Raw genomic sequence first — 12,478 nt, forward strand, 5'->3', positions numbered from 1 at the left:
CCTCACATTTTATTAGGTGTCAGTGGTCTGCTCCAAACCTTCAGTAGCTCCCATCTGTGATGAGGTGAAGTCAAAATCCCATAGCCTGCATTCAAGTTCTTCCATGGTTAGGGTGGACATACACCCCACTTTGTCTGGGACGATCTAGTTTATACCTGCTATCTTGGCATAATGATTCATAGCACCCTGCTTCGTGTAAAAATGTATCCCAGTTTGGAGAATAAATGATGTGGTCTGCCTGTGTCCAGTCCACTCCCAACCTCACGCTCCAGGCTAATGGCCAACTGTCTCTCTTGAATCCTGTGAGTCAGTGGTTTTGAACTCTGGTTGCTCATTAGAATCGCCTGGGGAGCTTTTAATAAATTTCACTACTTAGACTCACCCCCAAAACAGGTCAAATAAAGCAGAATCTCTAGGGGCAGGACCCAGCCTTTGGTATTTTTTAAGCACCCAGGTGACTCTGAAGTGCAGCCAGGATGGAGAACAACTGACTTCAGTAAAACAGGTGTCCTGGAACTCTGTCCCTGAGCCCATCTCACTCATTTCTGCCCCTGGTTTTTGGTAACTTGTTCCCATTGTCTATCTGCCATTTAACTTCTTTTCCTGTGTGTGTAGTCTTTCATTCATTCTTTAAGTCCTACCCAAGCTGCTAAGCCCAGCTCCAATGCTGCCTCCTCCTACATCTTTCCTGACCTCTGAGCCAGAAGGGGTCTTCCTGTCTACCCACTACTGCCCCCTCCCTCCCCCATTATTGTATGTCATCAACGATCCACGCCATATTTTGCCTCCTTCATAGTCTATGAGCTCCATGGCATGGTCATGTCTGATTCATCTCTGGAGACCCCAGGGCCCAGACCCAACTTACAGTAAAGCCTCCCACACCTGAGTGAGTGACTGTCACTGCTGGTCCTGAACTTGGGCAGTGCCGTCCACCCCACACTGGGCACCAGCACATGCTGCCTCTACAAGTTAAGTTTCTTTTCCTGCGTGTGGGCTTTCATTCATTCATTCACTCACTCATTCTGCTTTGTGCCAGGTGCCGTGTTCTACATCCCCTTTTCTTAATTTCCTGTACTATTGGAGAACTGTCCTTTCTGACTCTTGTCCATCCCCTGGGCAGGCCTGCAGACTGTCTTGCATACAAATGGTACTCAGTATTGATTGATAATCAACTGATGAATGGATAAACGAAAGTGGTATGTCCTTACAATGAAATAGTATTCAGCCATGAAAAGGAGATGAAGTACTGATACCTGCTACAATATGAATAACTGTAAAAACATTATTCTAAGTGAAAGAAGCCAGGAACAAAAGACCGTAAATTGTATGCTATTATTTATATGCAAAGTACAGAATAGTCAAATCCATAGAGACAAAAAGTAGATTAGTGGTTGCCAAGGGCTAGACGAAGGAGGAAATTAAGACTGACTGGTTTTGTTTTGTTGTTTTTTTTTTGAGACAGAGTCTTGCTCTGTCGCACCGGCTGGAGCACAGTGGCGTGATCTTGGATCACTGCAACCTCCACCTCCCAGGTTCAAGCAATTCTCCTGCCTCAGTCCCCTGAGTAGCTGGGATTGCAGGTGTGCGCCACCATGCCTGGCTAATTTTTTTTGTATTTTTAGTAGAGACAGGGTTTCACCATGTTGGTCAGACTGGTCGCGAACTCCTGACCTCAAGTGATCCACCCACCTCAGCCTCCCAAAGTGTTGGGATTACAGGCATGAGCCACGGCTCCTGGCCAGGACTAACTGTTAACAGACACAGGTTTTCTTTTGGGGGGGACAGAAATGTTCTGGAATTGGATAGTAATGGTGGTTGCACAACCTTGTGACTATACTAAAAACCACTGACTGTGCACTTAAGTGGTGAATTTGATGGCATTTGAATTATATTGTAATTAAAAAGAAATATATTGATTGATGGATTTTTCTTTCTACACTCTGTTCTCAAACCTTAAACTTTTATTCTTATTTGCAGGAATCAACTGATATTACTGCTAAAAACATTGGTTTCTGAGCTTCACCTTGGAGTTTCAGATACAGCAGATTGGGGCAGAGCCCAGGAATCTGCATTTGATTGTTGTATTCTAAGTGCCATTTCCCTGTTCCCCAAAGGCTTGGGTCAGAGAATTTCTGAGCCAACCTCAGAACCTCAGAAGACAAATAAAATTCTTTAACCTATTATTTCAGAAAAAAAGCTGAAGATTTCAAACACAACCAAAACTTTGTTTTTAGTCTGCTTCTTATTAAAAACAGACTGGGACCCAAAGAAACCCCATCAGGGTAGGTAATGAAGTAATCATGATCATAATAAAAGAACAGAATGGAAAAACTGCCTGGGCTGGAGCAAACCACACAAAAAAATTGTCTTCTGCCTCCAGTGCTCAACTGAGCCATTCAGATGAAAATATCCCACTAGCCACAGCGAGAGCTTAATTTGGGGCAGGGGAACTAGACATTAGTAAACCACCACTCACTGCCCCCTATACAAATACATACTTACAGACACCCACTCCTACACACTCAAAATTCGAAGCTTTGGTATGTGCTCCATGATTAGGGCTTTCTTTGGGGTTACAAGGAAGCAGAGTTGTAAATCGGTATTAGAATGTGATCAAAAGGAATGTCTGTATGCAATTATTTTGTTTTGAGACCAGTGTTCAGAGGCACCGACTTTAAAGTGCTGGTGTGGTCACGTGATGGCCTCTCACACACATAGACGCATATGATTTTGGTCCCCACAAAAGAAGGAAGACAAAGGCCTGGGTTTTCTCATTGTTGCTTCTTTGTTTCAGGATGGAGTCTCACCCCAACAGCTCAAAGGACCCTGTCCCCCATCTCCCCTAGCTGTCCATTCCCTAACTGTTACAAGAGGAAGTCTTGCTAATATAACCTTTTGCCCCGGAAAGTAGCAGTTACTGTAATTTGAGAGCAGAGATCCCTTGCTTAACAGAAATTCACTTAACAAAACTTCAAATTAAAGAAGAGGTCAGTGAAAGGAAATAGCATTTGTGAGGCATGTCTACTGACTTCTGGGTAGTGTGCTGGGCAATTTCACATAGATTTTTGCATTTCATTCAATGAGTCATCACAACCGCCCCAAAGTGGAGGTATTATTATCCCCCGTATTATACCAAAGAATCTGAGGCTCAGAGTGGTTATGTAACTTGCACATGGTCACAGGGTTAGGAAGTAGCAAACCAAGTAAAAGATCTCCTCAAAGGAACATCATAGAAAAAAAAATGTTGAGGAATTCGGGTGTCCTATGAGTCCATCTTGTGGTGGCTGGCTTGCCCAGGCTGCTGCCATCTGTTACACATGCGCATGGGAAAGCAAAACTCAGTCCATCAGATAATGTCTGAGAGCAATCAATGCTTTGTCAAGCCCAGCAAGCCACCATTCAGCAATGGGCATAAAACCAAAGCATTATGTTTGGGAACAGAACTGTTAATACAGACGCAGTCTAGTGATTGCATTATCGACACCCTAAGTCACAAGGCTCTGGTCTGGGTCCCTGTTTACCCAGCTTCATTTGTAGTTGCCTTTCCCTTTCTCTCTGGGCTCCAGCCAAATAGCACCTGGCTATCCCTCGGGGCCACCATGTTCCTTCCTCTCTCAGACCCTTGGCTACTGTTCTCCCTCTAATTGTCCTTCCCACAGTGTCCCTTCCCAGTACCACTCAGTAACTTTCATTAGAAAGAGCCTTTATGGGGACAGGGACTTTGTCTGACTGGTTCAACAAAGTAACCCCACAGCTGGAACACAGTTAACACTCAATAAACATCTGTCAAGAGGATGAATGAATGAATGAATATTTCAGACTTCAGTTCATACTTTGCTTCCTCAGTTCAGCCTTTTGTGGGCCACATCTTCCTTGTGAAACGCTCCTACTAGTTACCTACTTATCTCTTTATTTTAAATGTACATACATGTATGTATGTGTGATTATTTGTCTGATGCCTGGCCCAAGACTATAAGCTCCATGAGGGCAAGGACTACTCCTGTTTGCTCACCTCGATGCTCTCAAGAATGGCCTTATCATGGTGTGCAATAAGGGTGGGCTGAATGAATAAATGGCCAAGCAAGTCTTAGAGAGGTCAATTTCTTCTGAGCTATTTTCATAATAAAGTACTTAGAGGAACTGAGAAAAAAAAATAGGTCAGGAATCCACAGATGAGGAAGGCATTTAAAGTCAGTAGGTAGTTTAGCCACATTCCTGGTGCTTTAGGGCCACTGGAGCTTACAGTGGGGATAAAGAGGGGACAGTGGCTTTGTGCCTGAGTTCTTACCACTGTGCTGCAGTCTCTCTTCCATTCTTTTTGTCACATGAGTGGGACTTACTTAAATATGGCATCTCATGATTCATCTTCTGTTTGAGAGTGCAGCATTGTTAATATGCAAATCTTACTGAGATTTGCATGAAATATACAAATATTTCATCCAATATTTACCCTTTTCTGTGTGTATAACATGTTAAGATCTTCTATATCCTTAAGTAAGATTTTTTTGAAGTCATGTCTAGATGGTCAATTGTTTTTTCTCCAAAAGAACACATTCCTGATTTTAAAATGAAAATCAGTGGGGAAATGAGATTCACTTAAAAGTCCATTGCCTTGTAGCCATTTCTGATGGAATACACATGCTCGGTAAGTGAAGGGACACTCCTTTGAGGTTAATTTGATTTACTGCTCATACATTTCCTAAAGCATACGGTGACAGGCAGAAGATGTGGGCAATGAAACTCTGGAGGGATGTGTAAAATCATCTTGGGAGCCAAAGGCTGTTTCGTTTTTGTGGCTTGGTTTTCAGGGACTGCCTGGCAGATCCCAATGCTCCTCAACTGCATGGGCAAACTTAAAACCTGGACATGTGGGGGCCAGAGACAGGGCTGGGACAAGCTGCCAACTGACAAATGAATTCCCCACAGACCACCCTGCCACTTCCTATTTGCTGGCAAAATTTTTGTCATCTGTGCCCACACATGGACTGTCTTGGGCATGGGCAGGCTGATGGGCATAGGAGGTAGTCTGAGTCCTCTGAGGCCCCAAATATTCCAGAATTCCTGAAAATGGGCAGAGCCCACAGGAGTCCAAAGCATGCAGAATGCAGGGTGCAGGGGCTGGTGGCTGACGCCTGCTGAGAACCGAGACAGCCAGTCGTCCAACTCCCACGCACTCCTAGAGCCAGATGTCATTTTCACCTCTATTTTGGTGCTAGCTGGGGGAGGGGATGTCTTTGAAACAAGGTAATTTTTTTTTTTTTTTTGTCATCTGCCCCAGTAAGCTGGGTGGGTCCTGATGCATAGCAGGGAGAAATTCTAACAATAAATCCCCTTACTCTGTGTGTGTGTGTTGGGTAGGGGGGGGGGGGGGGGGGGTCAGGGGTAAAATATACATTACATAAAATAAATCATTTTAATTATTTTTAAGTGTGCAATTCAGCGTCATTAAGTACATTTACAAGTTGTGCAACCATCATCCTATCCATTTCCAGAACATTTTCATCATATCAAACTGAAACCCTATGCCCATTAAACAATAACTCCTCCCAGGCCCTGGTAACCTTATTCTACTTTCTGTCTCTATGAATTTGACTATTCCAGGAAACTCATATAAGTGAAATCATATCTTTGTCCTCTTACGTTCAGCTTATTTCATTCAGCATCTTATTTAAAAGGTCATCCACACTGTAGCTTGTGTTTTAAGAAAGAATTTTATTTTATTCTATATAAGAAAGAATTTTATTTCTTTCTAAGGCTGAATAGTATTCTATTATATATATTCATACATATATATGTGTATATATATATACACACATCACATTTTGTTTATCTGTTCATCGGTGATGAACATTTTAGCTATTATGAATAATGCTGCAATGAACATTGATGTACAGGCACCTGTTTGAATCACAGCTTTCACTTCTTTTGGGTGTGTAACTAGGAGCTGAATTGCTGGATCATATGGCAATCCTATGTGTCAATTCTTGAGGAATTCTCAAGTTATTTTCCACAGTGGCAGCACCGTTTTAAATTCCCACCAACAATGCATGAGGGTTCTAATTTCTAGACATGCTCACCAACACTAGTTACTTCCCTTTATTTTAAAATAATAGCCATTCTAATGAAGTGAAGTGATAGCTCATTGTGGTTTTGATTTGCATTTCCTTAATGACTTATGATGCTGAGCGTCTTTTCATGTGCTTATTGCCATCTGTAATGTCTAGTCAAGCCTTTTGACCATTTTTGAATTAAGGTGTTTTTTTTTGGTTTTGAGACAATCTCACTCTGTTGCCCAGGCTGGAGTGCAGTGGCACAATTTTGACTCACTGCAACCTCTGCCTCCTGGGTTCAAGCGTTTCTCGTGCCTCAGCATCCCGAGTAGCTGAGATGGCAGGTGTGTGTCACCATGCCCGGCTAATTTTTGTATTTTTAGTAGAGGCGGGGCTTCGCCATGTTGGCCAGGCTGATCTCGAATTCCTGGCCTCAAGCAATCCACCTGCCTCAGCCTTCCAAAGTGCTGGGATTCCAGGTGTGAGCCACTATGCCCAGCAAGGTGTTTTTTTTTGTTGTTGTTGTTGAGTTGTAGGAGTCCTTTGTATGTTCTGAATATTAATTTCTATCAGATACATGATTTGCAAATGTCTTCTTTCATTCTGTGGGTCGTGTTTTCACTCTCCTGATAGTGTCCTTTGATGCAATTTCCTTGCTCTTGTGTATAATACTTCCCAGTTTACAAAATACTTACAAGTATTTGCTTTATTTTTAATGTCACAAGCAATACATGAATATAGACCCCTCACTAAATTAAAAATTTTTTCAAGCCATACAGTTAAGCTAAAGTCAACTTTAAGCTCCATTCCCAAATCCCAGCATAATCCCATGAGATAAAGCCTTATCAGTTTGGTATTTATTCATCCAGATCTTTCCCCATACATCTGCATGAATCTCCTTCATTCAACAAATACTTATTGAATGTCTACTATAAGCCAGGCATTGCCATAGGCCCTGGGGATACAGAGGTAGCAACACAGACAAGGTCCTTACCCTGATGGAATTTACATTCTAGCTGGGGAGGGGAGGATGCATGCAACAGTAAATAAGAAAATCTAGATTGTGAAAAGCATTGCTAAGGAAATAAACAGGATGATACGATACAATGATCTGTGGGGGAGGGGAGAGAGGGCCATGCTGGGGAGGAGACATTTGAACTGAGATCTAAAGCCATCCATCCAGGTGAAGACTTGGAAGAAGAGCATTCAGACAGAGGTAACAGCGGGGCAGGAACAAACTTGTCCTGTATGAGGGCAGAAAGAATCCTGGAAGGCGTGACCGGCAGTGGTCACAAAAGGAGAATGAGAGTGAGATCGGAGTGCTGGAGACCAGGGAAGGTGATATGGTTTAGATCTGTATTCCACACACATTTCCTGTTCAATTGTAATTCCCAGTGTTGGAGTGGGGCCTGGTGGAAAGTGATTGGATCATGGGGACAGATTCCCCCCTTGGTACTATGTCACAATAATGAACAGACAGTGAATGAGTTCTCATGAGATCTGATTGTTTAAAAGTGTGTGGCACCTTCCCCTCTCTCTCTTCCTTCTGATCTGACCATGAGAAGTGCTGGCTCCCCCTTCACCTTTTGCCATGATTGTAAATTTCCTGCGGCCTCCCCAGAAGCAGAAGCCACTATACTTCCAGTACAGCCTGTGGATCTGTGAGACAATTAAACCTCTTTGTAAATTACACAGTCTCAGGCATTTCTTCATAGCAATGCAAGAATGAATGAATACAGAAGGCATTTGGGTTTTATTTTAAGAGCAATTAGAAGACGTTAGAGCCAGATGCAGTGGCTCATGCTTATAATCCCAACACTTTGGGAGGCCAAGGTGGGAGGATTGCTAGAGGCTGGGAGTTTGTGATCAGGCTGGGCAACATAGCCAGACTCCATCTCTACAAAAAGAGAATTTTAAAAAATTAGCCAGGCATGGTGGTGCACACCTGTAGCCCCAGCTACTCAGAAGGCTGAGACAGGAGGATCACTTCAGCCCAGAAGTTTGAGGCTGCAGTGAGCTATGATTGCACCACTGCCCTCCAGCCTGGAAAACAGAGTGAGAAGCCTGGGAGGTTGAAGCTGCAGTTAGCCATGATCACACCGCTGCACTCCAGTCTGAGCAACAGAAAGAGACCCCATCTCTGAAAAAAAAAAAAAAAAAAAGATTAGAGGATTTTTAGCAAGAGAGTGAATGTGAATGACTTGTATTTTTAGAATATTCCTAGGATTTCCACGTAGAGACGAGTTTGGAGAATGTTGAAGATATTCAAAGTAGGGTGGGGACGGCTCGAATTAGGGCAGCAAGAGTGAAGGGAGAAGTGAATGGCTTCAAATTGAACTTTGGAGTCTTGTGATGGTTGTGATGAAAGCGTAAAGGAAATAAAGAGACCAATAATGATTCTTGGGTTTTTGACTGGCGCAGTTGAGTGGGGTGGTACCGTTGCCCAGTTCAGAAAAGACATGGGCGGAGTAGGAAAGGGCAGCCCTGTAACGGAGGGTTCTGTTTTGGATCTGTCATGTTTATGATGTCTGGTGAGATGTCAGAGAGTTGAGATATATGAGTTTGGAGTCTCAGAGAGAGGTGGGATGTGATATAGAACAGTGGGAGTCCTCATGATATTTCATGATCATCCAGGAAGGAAATACGGCTACAGGAGGACATTCAATATAGCCCGGGACACACCAACATTTAGACATTGAGAAAAGTAGGAGGAGACAGCAGAGGACCTTGAGAAGGGATGGCCAGAGAGGTGGGGGGAAGAGGCTTAAGAGAGTGAAAAATCATAACATCCAAGAAGAAAATTCTTTTTTTCTTTTTTTTGAAACTTAAAAATCCCTCTAACATTGTTTATTATACAAGTGAATCCTGATCCTTGTAATGAGCTTATTGCTAGGATTTCTCTCTTTCTTTCTTTCTTTCTTTCTTTCTTTCTTTCTTTCTTTCTTTCTTTCTTTCTTTCTTTCTTTCTTTCTTTCTTTCTTTCTTCTTTCTTTCTTTCTTTCCTTCTTTCTTTCTTTCTTTCTTTTTCTTTCTTTCTTTTTCTCTTTCTTTCTCTCTCCCTCTCTCTCTCTCTCTCCCTCTCTCTCTCTCTCTCTTCCCCCCCTTTCCTCTCCTCTCCTCTCCTCTCCTTTCCTTTCCTTCCTTTCTTGAAATGGAGTCTCGCTGTCTCACCCAGGCTGGAGTGCCAATAGCATGATCTTGGCTCACTGCAACCTCCGACTCCCAGGTTCAAGTGATTCTTCAGCCTCAGCCTCCTGAGTAGCTGGGATTACAGGAACCCACCATCATGCTCAGCTAATTTTTGTACTATTGTAGAGACAGAGTTTCACCATGTTGGCCAGGCTGGTCTCGAACTCCTGACCTCAGGTGATCCGCCCACCTCAGCCTCCCAAAGTGCTGGTATTACAGGCATGAGTCACTGCACCTGGCCTATTGGTAGGATTTCTAGTAGCAAGCACAGGCACCAGAGTTTCCAAACTTTTTGGACTCACAGCAAAGGAGGACAGCTACCAGCAAGGTCTGGTCATTCTGGATGAGGAAGTCTTTGATATCCTTCTTGGAAGCCTCATCCATATAGGCCACCAGGGCTTTGAAGATGGACTGATGGACAGCACAAATCTGGGCCACATGACTACCACCCTTCACATGGACACAGATGTTCACACCAGCAAATCGCTCTTTGCCCAGAGCAGAAGTGGTTCCAGCAGCTTGCATTGCAGCATGCGCAGCTCGATCATCTCCAGAGGCCACCCATTCACCTTGATGAGGCCATTGCTGTGTTTGCCATGAGTCACAGCTGTGGCCCTTTTCTTGCATCCAAAGACCTGCGCATATTGCAGCAGGCCATTGGACAGCATGGCTACAGGCATATATTGGAGATCCTCACTGCACGGTGCTGCAACCAGAAAAAGGAAGAAAATTATTTCAAAAAGGAAATACATTTGTGTCTGTTTGCAATCTCTCTTCCATGATGCTTTTTAAAATGAGGCAGCAGACACCTGTGTCAGTTGCTGCTGAGAGTTGAATTAAGTGAGGCAGGAGAAATGTAACATTTGCATTTTGCAGCACAGAGACCATCTTGTCAAGAGCAGTTTCAGTAGAGTGGTGGAGACAGAAGGGAGCTGGAATGGTGTGAGTGGCTTAACATGATAATAATAGCTGAATTTATATAAAACTTACCATGTGCCAGACACTGATCTAAGTGCTTTACATATATTAATCTGTGCAACAGCTCTTTGAGGTAGGTACAATTATTATCCTATTTTACGGATAAGGAATAGATCTTTAAGTAATTTGCCCAAGATCACACACATTAGGAAATGATAAAACTGGAATTTGAACCCAGACAAAACTGGTTGATCTGGCTCCAGGGAATAGAGACAACCCTTTTGAGAAGTCTTGTTATAAATAAAGAGTGTATTAGTTAAGATAAGTACAGATGTTATAACAAATAAACCACCAAAATCTAGGCAGTTTAATTAAATAGAAGTTTATTTCTTCCTCTTTTAAATTCCAGTCAGTGATAGGAGTGGGAGAAGTGAGGATAGAGCTCTGCTCCATACAGTCATTCAGGGATCCAAGCACTTACCTTATGGCCTAGATATCTTCAACACATGGCACCCTTAGTTTCCCTAGGTGTCAACATCAACCTGGCAGAAGAGGAAAGAGAATGTGGAGGATCGTGTAGAATTTTATGGGCCATGCCTGGAAGTTGCATACACCACTTCTGCCCACATTCTGTTATCCAGACCTCAGTCTCATGTTCCCATGGGTTATGCTAAAGGAGCCGGGAAGTGTGGTCCCTGGCTGGGCAGCCACTGCCAGCAGCAGCGCTACACTGTGCAAAGAGGCCATGGATTTTTGGTGGACAGTTGTCTGTCTGCCCCAATGAGCAAAGACATGGTGAGAAAGATATGTGTGAAAGGAGATTTGTTTTTGAATATGGGAAATACTGGAGCATGTTTGTGTACTGACAAGAATGACGGAGTAGGGAGGGGGAATCTAATGATGCAGGAGAGAGAGGATAATTGCAGGAGCAAAGTCGTCAGCAAGGTGATAGCAGATGAAGGGATTGTCCTTTGAAAGGAGCTGGAGGGAGGTTGGGAGGTTGGCAGGGTGAGGGAAAATTGATGTTGGCACATGTTCAAGAAGGATTGGAGATTTCATTGTGGGAGGCACAGTTGTCCCTGGCTGAGGGCTTCTGGTCTTTTTTGGTTGAAGTGTTAAGAAAGGTCATCAGCTGGATGTGACGTGGGGAAAGGATATGGGAGATGGGAAGTGCGAGAATGTACAAAATAATCATTTTAGACAGAGAAAAGAAACTTAGTAGAGAAACACTTTAGAATTACCAGGTTGTGTTGCGTGACCATTTGAGGTTTGTGGTTATGCATATAAAATGAAAATTACCTCCAGAAATTGTGTGTGTGTGTGTGTGTGTTTATATTAATGGTGTTTATCATTCTCTGTGTATTATTTAGCAACTTGCTTTGTCTCTTTCCTATGTGCTGTATGTTCAGTATTCTGCAGAATGGATGCACCAGAGTTTATTCAGCCATTCCCCAGTGACGACAGCTAGGTCATTTCCAGTTCTTTACTACGACAAGGAAAGCTGCAGCAAGGATTCTTTGCCTGCTGCCTCGTGCACACATGACTGTTTCTCCAGAGATACACTAAGAAGTAGATTTGCTGGATCATAAGAGAAGTACACTTGAAGTTTTAGTAGCTTCTATCAAATTGCCCTCCAAAGTGACTTCACTAATTGATACTCCCATCAGCAGAATATGAGAGTACTGCCCACATCTTCATCCACCCTACATTCAATCAAACTTACTATTTTGCTTGTCTGGTAGAATAAAAAATGGTCTTTCATTATTTTAATTTACATTTCCTTTATTATCAGGGATATTGCAGCTTCCCATAGATTTTTGGCCATTTGAATCTCTCCTCTTGTGATTTTTCCTTTCATATTCTTTTCTTGTTTTCTTGAGCATTGTTTACTTTTTCATATTGACTTATAGCAGATTTTTACATATTTTGAATAGTATTTGTATATTGTAATTATTACAGTTTTTTTAGTTGGTTGCTAGTTTTCAATTTTGTTGATGGTGCCTTTTTTTTTTTTTTTTAAGAGACAGGGTCTCACTCTGTCACCCAGGCTGGAGTGCAGCGGTGCAATCATAGCTTACTATAGCCTCAAACTCTTGGGCTCAAGTGATCCTCCTGCCTCTCAAGTAGATGGAACCACACGTGTGCACCACCACACCTGGCTATTTTTTTTTTTTTTTTTTTTTTTGTAGAGACAGGGTCTCACTCTATTGACCAGGCTGGTCTCCAACTGCTGGACTCAAGCAATCCTCCCAGCTTGGCTTCCTAAAGTGCTGGGATTACAGATGTGAGCCACTGCACTGGGTCATGTTGGTGGTATCCTT

At 42.9% G+C, this 12,478-nt stretch overlaps 1 pseudogene; it reads right to left on the reverse strand.

Annotated features, from left to right (window-relative positions):
* Positions 1–9,479: 9,479 nt before the first annotated feature.
* On the reverse strand, positions 9,480–9,907 carry LOC112605115 (annotated as a pseudogene).
* Between the last annotated feature and the right edge of the window lie 2,571 nt (positions 9,908–12,478).

Source organism: Theropithecus gelada, chromosome 13, assembly GCF_003255815.1.
Source record: "Theropithecus gelada isolate Dixy chromosome 13, Tgel_1.0, whole genome shotgun sequence".
Classification (NCBI taxonomy): Eukaryota; Metazoa; Chordata; class Mammalia; order Primates; family Cercopithecidae; genus Theropithecus; species Theropithecus gelada.